The sequence below is a fragment of the Magnolia sinica genome, chromosome 9, assembly GCF_029962835.1.
Source record: "Magnolia sinica isolate HGM2019 chromosome 9, MsV1, whole genome shotgun sequence".
Taxonomy (NCBI): domain Eukaryota; kingdom Viridiplantae; phylum Streptophyta; class Magnoliopsida; order Magnoliales; family Magnoliaceae; genus Magnolia; species Magnolia sinica.
This window is the reverse complement of record NC_080581.1, coordinates 7868809-7884025: the sequence shown is the minus strand read 5'-3', so window position 1 is coordinate 7884025 and position 15217 is coordinate 7868809. Positions and strand designations below refer to the sequence as shown.

At 41.0% G+C, this 15217-nt stretch overlaps 1 protein-coding gene and 1 pseudogene across 2 annotated transcripts in view; both read left to right on the top strand.

Annotated features, from left to right (window-relative positions):
- The window catches only part of LOC131256802 (glutamate receptor 2.9-like), a 55315-nt gene that overhangs the window by 20801 nt on the left and 19297 nt on the right, over positions 1–15217 (top strand). The window lies entirely within an intron of this gene.
- On the top strand, positions 369–1247 carry LOC131256804 (glycine-rich protein 2-like; annotated as a pseudogene).

The following is a 15217-nucleotide window of genomic DNA, read 5'->3' as shown; positions in this document are numbered from 1 at the left end:
ATTTGTCTTTTGAAATTGAGGCTATTGGATTTTTCATTTCTACCGGTCTAATAAATGTCCAACAATCTAATAATTTTAATTTTTATTTTTTTAAATAAAACAATTTTTTTTTTAAATAAAAAAAATAATCCAACAATCTCATTATTAGATAACTGGATAAGAGTATTTTTTTGGTTGATTACACAACTTAGCTGTATCCATAATTTAGACTTTTTATTATTTATTTATTCTACGCACGCACTTACACCCCACACACACCGTTGCACTCACGCCGTACGATGGAATTTCACCACAATAGGTATTCAAACCCATGGGGGGATTAGGGTTCGTTTTCTCTCTTTTGGGTTCCTAGGGTTATCGTGTCCCCGATGGCGTAAGGTAGCAGATCGAGCAGCGTTGTGAAGTGGTTTTATGGTCAGAAGGGCTTTGGCTTCATAACGCCGAACGACAGTGAGGAAGATCTGTTCATCCATCAGTCCTCTATCAAATCTGACGGCTACCACAGCCTCGTTGAGGGGGAAGCCGTCGAGTTTGAGATCGAGCAGGGCGATGATGGATGAACCAAGGTCGTTGATGTGAGTGGGCCCAATGGATCCTCTATGCAAGGAGACCGGAGGGGTGGAGGAGACGGCCGCAGCGGCGGAGGCCGGGGAGGTGGGTACGGGTTTGGAGGTGGTGGGGGGTATGTCTTCAACGGCGGTGGAGGAAGAGGTAGACATGGTGGGAGGAACGGCGGTGGTGGTAGCGGGTACGGTGGTGGCTACGGCGGCAGTGGCGGAGGCGGAACTTGTTACAATTGTGGTGAGCCGGGCCATATGGCAAAGGACTATTATCAGGGTAGCGATGGCGGTGGAAGGAGTGGCGGCAGCGGTGGCGGGAGGTACAAAGGTGGCGGTTGTGGATCGTGTTATAACTGCGGGGAGCAGGGACATTTTGCTAGTGAGTGCCCTAGCGGCTTAATGAAATGAAGTGGGTAGTTTTTTCTCTCTCTCTCTCTCTCTCTCTCTCTCTCTCTCTCTCTTTTTAGCTCTTTTTTTCTGGGTTCCCATCGGATATTTTGAATTGGGTTTTGGTTTTTTGGGTTGTTAGTAGTGGGAATCTGCTCGTTGATGGAGGTGGGTCCAGTTTTTCTCATTTTCTTTTTCTGCTGATATGTGTTTTTTGGACTTGTTTTTGGAGCAATCGTGCTTTGATGTGGAGGGAAGGAAAGGTTTTTTTTGTTTAGAAATTGAAATCCGTTCTCTCTCTCTCTCTCTCTCTATCTCTCTCCTTATATACATACATGGTTTTATTAATGGATTAGGGTTTTCTCTGGCAAAAAAAAAAAAGGTATTCAAACCCGTGATCTCATGTTGAAACTTTGTTAATGGCATCGATATCTGCTCAATGACATCGAGTGCTCTGTTGGTGACATCGACAGACCCTATTGATTATGGATTTAAAACATCAATAACAATTTTCAACATGTCTTCAATCTTCAATCTTCATATCTCGTTTTCATCATTTCTAATTCCGCCTTTCATCATAGCTCCACCATCGCTTCTCGTGCATACTCCGTCTTCCATTTACGCCTTTACCAAGCTCAGAGAAGTTGCATAGAACTTGAACTTCTATGCGGGAACCATTGTAGTAAGCATGTCAGTTGAATTCATGCTCATGTGAATCTTTTCTATGGTCATGCCTCCTTCCTCAAATACTTGTTGGATAAAATAGTAATACACATCAATATGTTTAGTATGTGAATGATAAATGTAATTTTTAGCTAAATTGATCATGCTCTCACTATCATAATTGACTTTTTTTTTTGGATTTAAAACTATTATAAAATTCTTAAAAAGTCCTATTCACCCCCCTTTAGGACATATTGGCATATTTTTACTTCAACTAAAGCGGTCTTTACCGCAATTTCAAGGATGTGTTTTCTTTCCTGCAATAAACTCATTGACGGATCCATTAACCTCAATCAAGCTGCAACCTAGTTTTTTCTCGAGTCCTCGGTCCTCCATCATCTTTCGTAATTTTCTGGCATCACCATATTTTCCAGCAGCCGCATATAAATTTGATTGTAGTACGTAGGTACCAATGTGTTGTTCCAATTGTAAGAGATGTTCAGCCGCAACCTCTGCCAATCTTATTTCTCCATGGTTCCAAGAAGCACTTAGCAATGCCCACCAAGCAACTGCTTGTTCTTAGGGACTACTTGATACAGGTATTCTTTAAATGATTTTCATCACCTCTTCAAAAAGACCAGCTCAACCAAGCAAGTCAACCACACACCCATAATGCTCTCCTTTGGGCTCAACCTCATACACAACACTCATTCGGATAAACTCCTGCAACCCTTCATTCACCATGCCCGAGTGACTACAAGCCGTAAAAATGGCAATGAATGTGACATCATCAGGGCTGAATCCATCCTCCTTCATTACTGAAAGCAGCTTAAATGCACCCTCTGCATCCCCATATGTTGCCAAACCAGAAATCATCACATTCCAGCAGACAACATCTTTCTCCAGAATTTCATCAAACACCCTCTTAGCTAAATCCAAACTCCCGCATTTTAGGTACATATCCATAAGAGCAGTACCTAACCGAACACCAAATGACAACTGTGTTCGACACAAGTATCTGTGTACCCAAATCCCAAGATCAAAAGCTCCTAATTGAGCACAAGCAGAAAGAACACTCACTAGAACACCCTCATCACCATGCAAATTTTCCAACTGCATCAACCGAAACATCCGCAATCCCTCCTTAAAGCAATTATTCTGCACGTACCCAGAAATCATGGCACCCCATATTCCTCTATCTTTCAGAGGGGCTTCATCGAACAACAAACGTGCAATCTCCACATCGCCCACCTTCGAATAGCCCGGGGTCATGACCGTCCAAGAAACTTCATCTCTCTAAAGCATACCATCAAACACCTTCCTTGCATTCTCAATATCATCACAACAAACATACATTTTGATCAAAGAATTCGAAATAAAGACGTCACAGCTGAGTCCAAATTTCAAAGCATGGGCATGGATCTGTTCACCGATCTTGCTGACTTGCAAGATGGCGCGGGATTTCAGCACGTAAGGAAGGGTATAGTGGTCGGGAAATTGATCCTCTCGCAGCATTCCAGTGTAGACTTAGATGGACTCGGTGAATTGATTATGGAGTGAGAGGGCTTTGATCATGGTGTTACGGATGCAGAGGGATGGCCGATTGAGACGGTAGAAGAGGAGGCGTGCGTGGCTTAGGCTTCCATGGTTTGGGTCTGAGCAAAAGGTGACGAGCTTGCTAAGGGCGAAGCCGTCATTAGCAAGGCTGCTGTGATTATCTGTGCATGGGTTTGCTTCAGCTGTTTCAGGTTCTTGCATTTCTCCAACACTCTAAGACTTGCTCGACTGTTGCTGTCGGACATGATGCGGGAATAAATTCAAATTTTGAGTTTGTATGAAAGCGGCTGGGGACGCGGATTGCTTGCTAACACTGTAAGTAGCGATGACTATGCTTTGTGGCCCCACCATGCATGATGTATGTGTTTTATCCACGCCATCCGTCCATTCTCGATGTCGAACCAAATCTCAGGTGGACCGCACCACAAGAAGTAGTGGTACTATTAAAAAATTTACTAGGGCTATCATAATTGACTCGAACGACATCTTGCTGAAGTCCGAACTGATTTATGATCCCTCTCAACCAAATACCTTCCTTGAATTAGGGCTGAAAGTTAGGCGTGTTCAATCCGACCAACTCAACATTGGGTTAGGCTTGGGCATGATGGATTGGGTTTGGTCTCGGGCTTGAGCCATGCAAACACCAACCCGATAAAACTTGGGTTGAGCTTGGGTTGGGGTCTCGAGTTGCTCGACCCAACCCAAACCCGATCAATATATAAATTCCTTATAAATTAATTATAATTGAGTGCGGATCGTCTGTGTTGAAGGCACAGGAAATTCCAATGCCATCGGGTTTCATTGGTTCACGTCATTTCCAATTACTCAAGCAAGCAAGATACGCCTGATTTCTCTCTCCCAAATAGATTGCTTGATACACAATACAACTTTTAAAGGAGTATTTATCCCATATTTTAACTTGTTTATTTAGAAAAAAAATTAACTTCTTTACTATAAATAACTACATATATAATTAATAAGTACAAAAAATAAGACGTGCATTGAAAATATAATAGACTAATGTAATAATGAAAATATTAGCATATATCTGCCCAACCAACCCAACCGAGCTCACTTGGGTTGGGCTTGGGTTGAGAATTCTCAACCCAAGATTGGGTTGGGTTGGGTTAGGGTTGAGGTATAGGAACCTTAGGTTGGGCTACGTTGAGCACCAACTCGACCCAACTCACCTGACTTTCAGCCCTACCTTGAATGTTTTTGTCACCGTCATCTACTCAGCTTCGATTGTAGAAAGAGTCATCACAGACTGAAGCTTTAACATCTAACTAATCACTCCACCTGCTAGCATAAACGAGTAACCTCAAGTTGAAGTTTTATTATCTACACTGTCGGTATAATCAGAATCCACATAGCCTATTAACTTATCATCTGATTTTTTAAATGATAAGATGTAGTTGTGTGTACCTCGAATATATCGAAGTATATATTTCACAGTCTCCCAATGTTACTTGCAAGGGTATGACATGTATCTACTAAGAACACCCACTGGGTGTGACTTATCTAGTCTAATATAGACCATGACATATATTAAGTTGTCAATTACGCTCGAATAAGGCACGCGAGATATATCCTACTTTTCTTTATTAGTTTTAAAACAATGTTCAGAAGAAAGTTTAAAATGAGCCCTGTGGGGAATAATAATCGACTTTCCATTGTCCATCCCATACTTCATCAATAATTCTCATGGTATTCTTCTTGAGATAACCAAACCTTGCTTCTTTTCATGTGTCTATATATGTCAATTCCAAGAACCCTCTTTATAGCCTTTAGATCTTTCATCTTGAATGTCCTTGATAACTGAGTCTTTGGTATGTTAATCTCAAATATGCTATAACTGGCAATAAGCATGTCATCAACATACAATACTAAGATAATGAATTTCTCGTCACTCAGTATCATGTAATAGACAAAATGATCATACTCACTCCTGGTAAACCTCTGACTCTTTTTTTTTTTTTACACATGCACACATACCCCACACACTCATGCTAGTGGAATTTCACCACCAATGGATACTCAAACCCTTGACTGGGTGGTAAACCTTTGCTCACATGAAATAATTAAACTTTTTATACCACTGCCTAGGCAATTGTTTCAGGCCATATAACAACCTCTTTAACCTACAAAACTTGTTATTTAGCCCTTATATTTTCTAACCTTATGGTTGCTTCATATAAATCTGCTCATCCAATGCCTTATAAAAAGGAAGTCTTCACATCCATATGCTTGCTCGAGATCATATTAGGTAACCAGTGCCAACACAAATATGATAGATACTTGCTTCACAACTGGCATGAATATCTCAGTGAAGTTGACACTTTATCTTTGAGCATATCTACCTTTGCTACCAACCTTACCTTGTACCTATCTTTCTTCTTCTTAAAGATTCACTTGCACTCGATTGCTTTATAGCCAATGGGAAGCTTCACCAACTCTCATGTATCATTTTTATAAAAGAAGTCTACCTCATCATTCATTGCTGCTTTTCACTTTTCAGCATCTGACTCCTTAAAAGCCTCCTGAATAGTAAACAGATCCCCATCATCTGTAATGATATTAAATGTAAAATTTGAGTCATCCCTCTATCTCTCTGGTAACTTGCGATCCCTCGACAGATTCATTCTCACGTGCGGCTACTCCACCTGCTCTTGCACCTATGCTTACGTCTTTATATTAGCCCGTGTCTCATCTCTATATAGTTGGACATCTACAATCAACTTTTTCGCTTCATTGTCCTCATTTTTACAAAATAAGGATCCTTCGTCGAAGATGACATCCCAACTAAGGATAATTTTTCGCATGACCCGGTCATACAGCATGTACCTCTTCGTACCATTACCATAGCTGACAAAATTATCTTTTTAACTATTTGATCTAGTATATCTCTCTCTCAACTGATGGTGCACTCAGTCCCAAGTAGTCTACATACTGACCACTCTACACTTCCATAGTGAATCTATACCCAAGCACCTCGATTGCTCTCAAAAATATCAAGCGCTTTCTCAAATCAAGAACATGTCTCACTTTAGTCAAGATACGCTCCATACCATCAAACATCTTGATGCGCTCTAATCCAACACCCACTAATTTACAGGCATTATCATTGCCCATAAATACCTGGCCACCATCGTACTCACTATAACTAGTGAACTAACTCCAACGAGGGGTCATATGGTACGAAACCCCCATATTCAAAATTCATTCTTCATCCAAGAACCTGAATTTCGATGTGGCGAGCATGTCATTGCCATTCACTTCCTCACTAGATTCCGTAATGTTAGCCTCTCTGGAAGACCTTTCTAAATTATCCTTTCTCGACTTGGGATTCTGACAATCCTTCATGTGCATGGTCATCCCATAATTCCAACACTTTAATTTTCCTTTTCCCTTACTCTTGGATTTTGACCTCGATTGTGAAGATCTACTGTCCTGCTCAGAATTTCGCCCCCTCATAACCAATGCATCTATAGTAGCACCCACGTCATTGTTTTAATTTCTCATCGCTTTCTACTGAAGGGTTGAAATAACGGTCTCGATGCTAATGGTAGTTCTACCGGTATACAATGAGTCCTTAAACGACTCATACGAAGCCAGGAGAGAATTCAATAGAATGCATGTTTGATCCTCTTCTTTCATCATTTTCTCCACATTTAATAATTTGCAAATTAATCTATTAAAGTTACTAATGTGGGCCTCTACATCGGCCCCCCTGCCATCTTCAGATTGAACAACTTAAGTTTCAAGTATAAACGATTCTCAAGAGATTTCTTTGCATAGATATTCTTTAATTTCGCCCATGTGCTGCAGTTTTATCTCTCATAACATTATAGAGGACCTTGTCTATTAAGCACAGTTGAATAAAGGTTCTTGCTTTCATATCTATCTTGTTCCATATTTATCTTCATTCATATAATCCAGTCGCTTTTTAAGGAGGACATAATCTAAACCTTGCTGAACTAAGACGCCAGTAATCTTGACCTTCTATAGTTCAAAATTGTATTTGCCATAATATTTTTCAATACCAAACCTCGGATTAGATGCCATTAATACATTTCTTTCATATTCAATCTACTTCCCAACATTATCTCTGATACCACTTGTTGGGGAGCTGGGGAAGAACACAAATATCAATTAAGCAAAGTACTACCAATCATACAACCAAGTCCAAACACAAACAATCGGAATTTTATATAGAAAAACCATTACTAGAACAAAAAAAAAATGAAAATCAAAAATGAAAAAAAATCATACAAAGTGATGAGTAATGCACTATAAAAGCAGATATTACAAGATATAGAGAGAACTGATCTAAACAAGCCTGAAATCTACTCCACAACTCCAAGTTATGCCCTTGAAACCCTTAAGAACGAATTTAATTAAAAAGCATAAAATCCTCTTTTTCTCCCAAATCCTGATTACACCCTATATATAACCCCATATCATATCACAATCGAAATAGGAAATAAATCCCGCACTTACACAATTCTACACGTGTGCTCAATATCACCTTCTATGAGACTTCAATGGCGTCGATGATCTGTTGATGGCATCGAACAACTTCAATGACATCGAGTAAAACATCTAAACATTCTAGCGATAAAACATGAATTTTTTGAATTTTTTAGACAGCATCGACATCTGCTCGATGGCATCGACTGGTCCGTCAATGGCATCGACAGACCCTATTGATTACAGATTTAAGACATAGACAACAAAAATTACTTAACTCTCAATAAAGATAGTAAGGCTCTCACAAATACGAAGCTTGTAGGAAAAATTCTTGAATGTCCTCTTTTATAAAATAATTATTACCTATACAGAGAGAAACAAAATTGAATAAACTTATTGCATTAAATGCAGTTTGAATGTTGGCAATAAATGTCAATAAATGCATTTCAATGTTGGAGAGTTTTTCCATTGTGATTATGACTGTTGGTATCTTTAAAGCTACACCTAAGTATGATACGATGTTTCTTGGTGTAATAAGGGTTGTATCAATCTCATTCCTATAAAAGGAACTCATCATTTAGTTTGTCTTGGTAATTCTTTCCCACATTCTTCCATCGGGATCATGCAATTAACTCATCATCATTGATCCAATATCTTCGTGTTGGGGATTGTTCTTCTACTGGACAAGATATTTAATGTAGGTAACTTGCCTTTATACCCATGAATTGACGGTAGAATGTTGCTAGGCCATGGAAGTATCACACTTTAGTAACCAATTTTAGAGTTAGCCACTCCATATATACTTGCTTTAAGCTTCTTTGCATCTACTTTGATGTCTAGGGATAAGACAACATATCATGAAAGATTATATTTAATTTTAACCATGAATTAGTATATCTTGAGATTGGCATATACCTTCTCTTCATGCAAAACACATAGCCAATGGTCTTTCGATACTCGAGGAGTGGTCAAAACTTTATAAATAACAAGACTTTTACTTTCATTCGGTTTGGTCATTTCATGAAGTATTTCACGAGCATCTTTCTCACAAGTTGGGTCGTCATCATTAAATTCCATGTGGTCTTTGTTCATTTTACCGTCATTTGGTTTGGTCATTTCATAAAACACTTCATGGGCATTTTCATCATAAATCAGCTCATCATCATTAAATTTCATGTGATATATGTTCACTTCACATTTATTTGGTTCAGTCATTTCATCAAATACTTTATGGGCATCTTCGTTAAAAATCGAGATACTTGTATAGGCTTATGGGGGAAGTGTTCGCAAAACCTTCACCATCATGCATTTTTTAATTATTGTTCGCATGCCTCAATTTTTTTCAATTTCTTTAAGGAGGTGAATATCTTGAATTAAAGTCATTCGTTCAATATGGTTTCCTCTTTAACTTGCCATAAGAAATCAAGCCTGATTCAAGAACTTAACTTTCTATGATACCAAATGATGTATAATCCAAAGATGTGCAACAAAGAAAAGAAAAGAAGAATTTTATTGCTATAATTTGGATAAAAAATATTTAACATAGTTAGGTAATAAGAGAAATATATATATATATATATATATATATATATATATATATATATATATATATATATATATATATATATATATATATATATATATATATAGCTTGGGGAGTTGCTCACCCAAGGGGATAGGGAATCATTAACCCAATAAGAGATGAATCACTCAACTCTTAATGGAAATAAAAAGGCTCTCACAAATACAAAGCTTATAGAAAAAATAATAATAATAATAATCATAAAAAATCTATAATGTTGTTTGTCATAGAATGACTACTATCCATAAAGAGGAAAAAATTGCTTCAAGTGCTGGATAGAGTATACCCAAATACATGCTGTTTTGGAAGTTGAAGATTATAAAAAAGAGCTGGATGGAATTTCGCCAAAGCCAGTGCTGGAGGGCACAAAGGAGTGGGTTGAACGGAAATTCGGTAATCAGAAGGAGGGTGGAAGCAATAGTGACAGAGAACACTAGCGATAGAATTTTGCATCCCCACACCGCCCATCAGATGTTTGTACAAATGTCGAAGTGAACCGTGAATGCAACCAAGCACCTATTTGTAGACAAGTAGGTGAGGAAATTGAACCAATGCCACTAGATAAAGTTACGAGAGATAAATCATTAGAACTCCAAGATGCTAGCATGGATCATGCTCTCAGAACAAGCAATATCCTACAGAGTCCATCATAATGTCAGCTACTGCCAAACCATAAAAATTGCAATGATTAGGAAGCGTTTTTCTCTACAGAATCAGAAGAACAACTATAGGCAGGAGTCCTTCCTAATGTAATTAGAGATTTCAAGGATCCGGAGGAAGCAATACCACACAGACGCAGTATCCGATCTAAATTAGCGGACTGCAGCACACCAAAAAGGCCGTTGGATAGTGTAGGCCAGAAAAGCAATCAGCAAATAACAGGAGGACATCCCATCGTGTTGGAGGATGTCCCTAAGGAGCTGGAGGTTTTTTCCTCACCAATTGCATGAGCCCTTTTGTCGAAGCAATAAGGCTCGTCTCAGCATGATCTGATCCAGAGGCAGCAGACCTCACCAGTTACGAGAACAAGGCTAGAAGTCGACTTATCGCCATTTTGCGCATCCATCTGCAGCCCAGTTACAGAGTTATTGATCCTGAAAATGGTCTATTGGCCTCTCCAGTTGTCCAGCAAGATCAACTAGCGAACACAGGTACTGTGAGGCAACAACCAGATGAAGAGATTTTGAGCTGGCAGTCAGTGCAACAAGTTGGGGAAACGAATGGCAGTCAGAAGAAAATAGGGGAACTCAGCAGTAGGGAAATTTTTGTTAACTGCCAGCACGAGAAATCAGAGATGATGAAACTTAGAAGACTTAGAATCCTGTACTCCAAGGGAGACTGGGAATCTAGGCTACGAAGACTCAAGAGAAGGGCAGTAAATTCAAGAAGTGTAATAAATGGATAATGATCGATCCTGAATTAAGAATCTCATTGGTTTTCTCCCCTGTTTTATTATTTGGGAAATGTGGATCGGGCGTAATGCTGCCTGTTTTTAGGGTCACAACATGTCTGCCATGGGTATCATTTTCAAGGTTTTTCGTTGGCTTAGGGAGCAAGGCTCCCTGATTCAGGCCCCGGATTGCTCCTCCATGGCTGAAAGCTCAATCTCTCAGATTATTGGTCTTTCTCCTCCTCAATTCACCCCTGTCACCAGGACCGCTGTTGTCAAATGGGCGAAACCCCCGATCCTTGGTTGAAGCTTAACACCGATGGCTCCTCGAGAGGGAACCCTGGTGAGAGTGGAGGAGGAGGAGTTTGTAAGGACCATCTTGGCCATCTCGTCTTTGCTTTCCATAGATATTACGGGTCCTCTTCCAATAATCGTGCTGAAGCTAGGGCCATTTTGGATGGCCTCAATATCTGTTCTAACCTGGGCCTTGCGAACATTATTCTTGAGACGGATTCTAAGGTCATTATGGATGTATTGCAGGACTCTACTTCATCCAATCTTTGGAATATCTTGTATATTTTGGGGAAGATCAAAGCCAAGGCTAGGGGCCTTAATCTGGTGATCAGACACACATTTAGAGAAGGGAATGTGGTCGCTGATGCGCTGGCAAGGGTAGCTAGCGAGGGCCACCTAGACAGAATTTTCTTTAACCATTCCCATCTTTCGAGGTTAGCCAGAGGGGTTTTCCTTTTGGACAATGCAGGGGTGGGAGCTTTGAGACACATCTGATGATTGCCCCTTCCTCCTGTCATGCCTTCTTTTTGTGCAGTTTTTGTTTTTGGTATATGATAGGTGTGGCAGCCTCTCTTTTTGTTGGGCCCACCTGAAATCTGTAATTTTCTTTCCAGTGAAATACATATACAAGTCTTTTCTTTAAAAAATAAAAATAAAAATAAATGGATAAGACCCTAGTGTGGAATGTCCAAGGTATAGGAAACAAGCAAACAATCAGGACTTGTAAACATCTCATTAGAGAGCATAACCCGTGGGTGGTGACTATCCTTGAGCCGATGCTCAGGGATGAGAAGGGAGTGGGAGTAGGCCTAGCTTTGGACTACCACAACTCCTATTCAAATTATGATTTAGGTGGTAAAATATGGTTTTTTTTTCCAGAAGACACATCATTTTCTCAGTGGTTAAATCTACAAATTAGTTAATAATAGTTAAGATTCCTGTGCAGATCAATCAACAAAGTATCCATATCTCCTTTGTCTACGCCAGTTGCATCAGGAATGTCAGAAGGGATCTGTGGGCTGATTTATCTGTAACCTCCTCCTCAATGCAAGGTCCATGGGTGGTCTGTGGTGACTTTAATGCGATTGTAGAAGTTTCCGAAAGAAGAAGTCGTCGTGTCCCAGATAGGATAAGTTCGGCTGATTTCTCGGCGGTGATAAATTCAGCTTGTCTGCTGGACGTTGGTTACAAGGGTAGTAGGTTCACTTGGAGTAACAATCAGGCTAGGATGAGTCGTGTTTGGGTGTGTTTGGATAGAGTGTTGTCGAACTCTTTTTGGACATTTACCTTCCCCTCTTTCCAGGTGCACCACTTACTGGGAATATCCTCAGATCATGCCTCGCTCCTCCTTCTTTGCCCGCAACAACTATTCAGCGGTTCGAAGCCTTTCAAGTTTCAACAAATGTGGATCCAAGATGACTCCTTTATGCCTTTAATCAGATCGGCATGGGCCCAGGTTGAATCTAACCATCCTATTTTCAATGTGTTAGTTAAGCTAAAATCTGTAAAACTGGCTTTGAAAATTTGGAACAAAGAATGCTTTGGGAACATATTCTCTCAGGTAAAGTTAGCTGAGGAGGCGCTAGTGGCTACTGAACTGGATATGAAACAATCTGTCATTGGTATTGCTGTCCGAGACAAAGAGCGTCAAAAAAGGCTGGCCGAGGCGGTCGAAAACCTGCATAAGGAGTTGTGTCTGGAAATTTTCTGGAAGCAGAAATCCAGGATTAGCTGGCTACAAGAAGGTGATCGTAATACAAAATTTTTTCATGCGGCGGCATCGGCAAGACATAGAAAAGTGGGCATTCATAGCATAGTGTTGGATTCTGGTTAGACCATTATAGAGCAAGCACAGATTAGAGACGCCGCTGTCTCTCATTTCTCGCAACAATTTTTGGGAGGAACATCTTCTACATCTTCAATCATTCTGGACGTCATCCCGTCCCTTGTCTCCTAGGAAATAAATGACATGCTGTTAGCCCCTCTGGCCGAAATCTAGTCAGCGGTTAAGGCCATTCCTGTTGATGGGGCTTCGGGCCCAGATGGTTTTTCAAATGCATTTTTCTCGAGTTGCTAGGATGTAGTAGGGCAGGATTTACTCTAGGTTGCAATCTTTCTTTTTCCAAGGCAGAAATCTGCTTAGGGCAATTACTTCATCCCTCATCTGTCTAATTCTGAAAACTGCATCCCCATCTAGGTTCTCTGATTTTCGACTGATTAGCCTATGTAACTTCTTATATAAGATCCTGGCTAGTGTTATTGCAGCTAGACTTGGCCAGGTGCTCCCTTCCATTATCTCGCCTAAGCAAGGGGCCTTCATACAAGGTAGACCTATCTCGGAAAGCATAGCGCTGGCATAGGAGATCTTCAAAGATAATAGGAAAGTGCGAGGCAACAATATGGTTCTGAAGCTGGACATGGAGAAGGCCTATGACAGGGTGGAGTGGGCTTTCCTCAAGTAAGTATTGCAGCGTTTCGAGTTCAGTTCCAAATGGATTCATATGGTTGAAGGCTGTTGGGCTAATGTTTGGTTCTCAATTCTAATTAATGGAGTGGCTGCGGGCTATTTTAAGTCTTCTAGGAGACATCGGCATGGAGATCCACTCTCACCAAGTTTGTTTATTATTGCAGCTGAAGTTCTTAGTAGGGGCCTAAGGAATTTGGTGGAGCAGGGCATCTGCCAGCCTTACAAGGTAGCTCATCGATGCCATCTGGTCTTGCACCTTCTTTATGCCGACGACACCCTCATTTTTCTGAATGGAGGCAAACGATCCCTTCAGAAGATGAGAGATTTCCTTGTGGAATTCCAAGTTGTCTCGGGTCAAGCTATCAACCTCCACAAGAGCTCTTTCTTCGCCTCTTCCAAGCTCCTGGCGTCAAGAGTTAGAGAGATTGAGTCCTTTCTTGGAATCACCAAGTCTAATTCTCATCTTGTGTACCTAGGGGTTCCAATGGTGGTAGGTAGAATTAAAGCAGGTAACTTTCAACCCCTGGTAGATAAAATTGCTGGTCGTATTAGCAGGTGGCAGGCCAGATGTTTAACTCAGGTGGGCAGGCTGATTTTGGTGAATCACGTTCTTGGTAGCATTCCAATTCACACTTTAGTAGCCTCACACCTCCTGGCCCAAGTTGTGTCAAAAATATTTTGTTGACTTCCTATGGGGTTGGTCTGATGGCAAAAAGAAGCTGCACTGGCACAGTTGGTTTGACGTGACTAGAACCAAGTTGGAAGGTGGTCTCGATGTTCAGAGGTTGACGGAAGCTGTGAAAGCCTTCCGTATTAAAATGGCTTGGGACATCCGTTTCAAGGGAGAAAAGAACCTTTGGGGTGTGTTCATGGCGTCCAAGTATGACATTGACATGGTGTCCCCTCCCCTTCCGCGGCATTCCCTTGCTCCATCTCTACTATGGAAGCGAGTTAGTGAGATGTTCCCTTTTCTAGAAACCGCTGTGCAATGGAATCTGGGTTCCGGTTGCTGCAATCTCTGGGAGATAAATTGGAAGGGCCTAGGCCCTCTTCAAAACCTGGTTTCGACTCCAATCTCGCAGCTCTCAGGTCTATGCAAGTCTAGCATTTCTTAGGTGTGAACGGCCCTCACCCGCCCTCTGTGGTATTTCTATTTCTCCCCAAAAATATCATTGATTTTATTTTTCAACAGGGCTATTGTCTGGGGAACAGGCCTGAGGTCCTGGTCTGGCCGTTCACTCTATCAGGGTCCTTCTCTATTAGCTCGGCTTGGAGAGCTAGCAGAACTTTAAGTGAGAATAAACGCTGGGCGCAGTGGGTGTGGCATGTTCATATGCCTCTAAAGATCTCTACTTTCCTTTGGAAAGTTCTTAACAGAGCCTTGTTGGTAGACTCTGCTATCCAGAATTGGGGCGTTCATCTAGCGTCGAGATGCAATTGTTGTAGTCGAAGTGCAACGGGGGGGATCATTGGTGGAAACAATCCACCACTTGCTCGTGGATATTCAGATGGCAGCGGCTGCGTGGCACAGCCTGGGAAATCAGTTTGGGATAAGTATTCTTCCTTCTCTGTCTGTTTTAGCTAGACTGTCTTGGTGGTGGAGTGCCAATTCTTGCTACAGTAACGCAAAATTGGCCTGTAAGCTCGCCCCTGGCTGTTTATTGTGGAAGCTATGGAAAGTGCGTAATGCGGCATGTTTTAAGAGAAACGAAGCGATGCTAACCTCGCTAATGAGGCGTGTCCAATGGTGGGTGTCCAATATTCAAGGTACCACGAGCATTGGGCAGCAATCTCAGTCGTCAAACCTCTCTATACATTAGCAGAGGAGGACGGCGGAGGCGATCTTC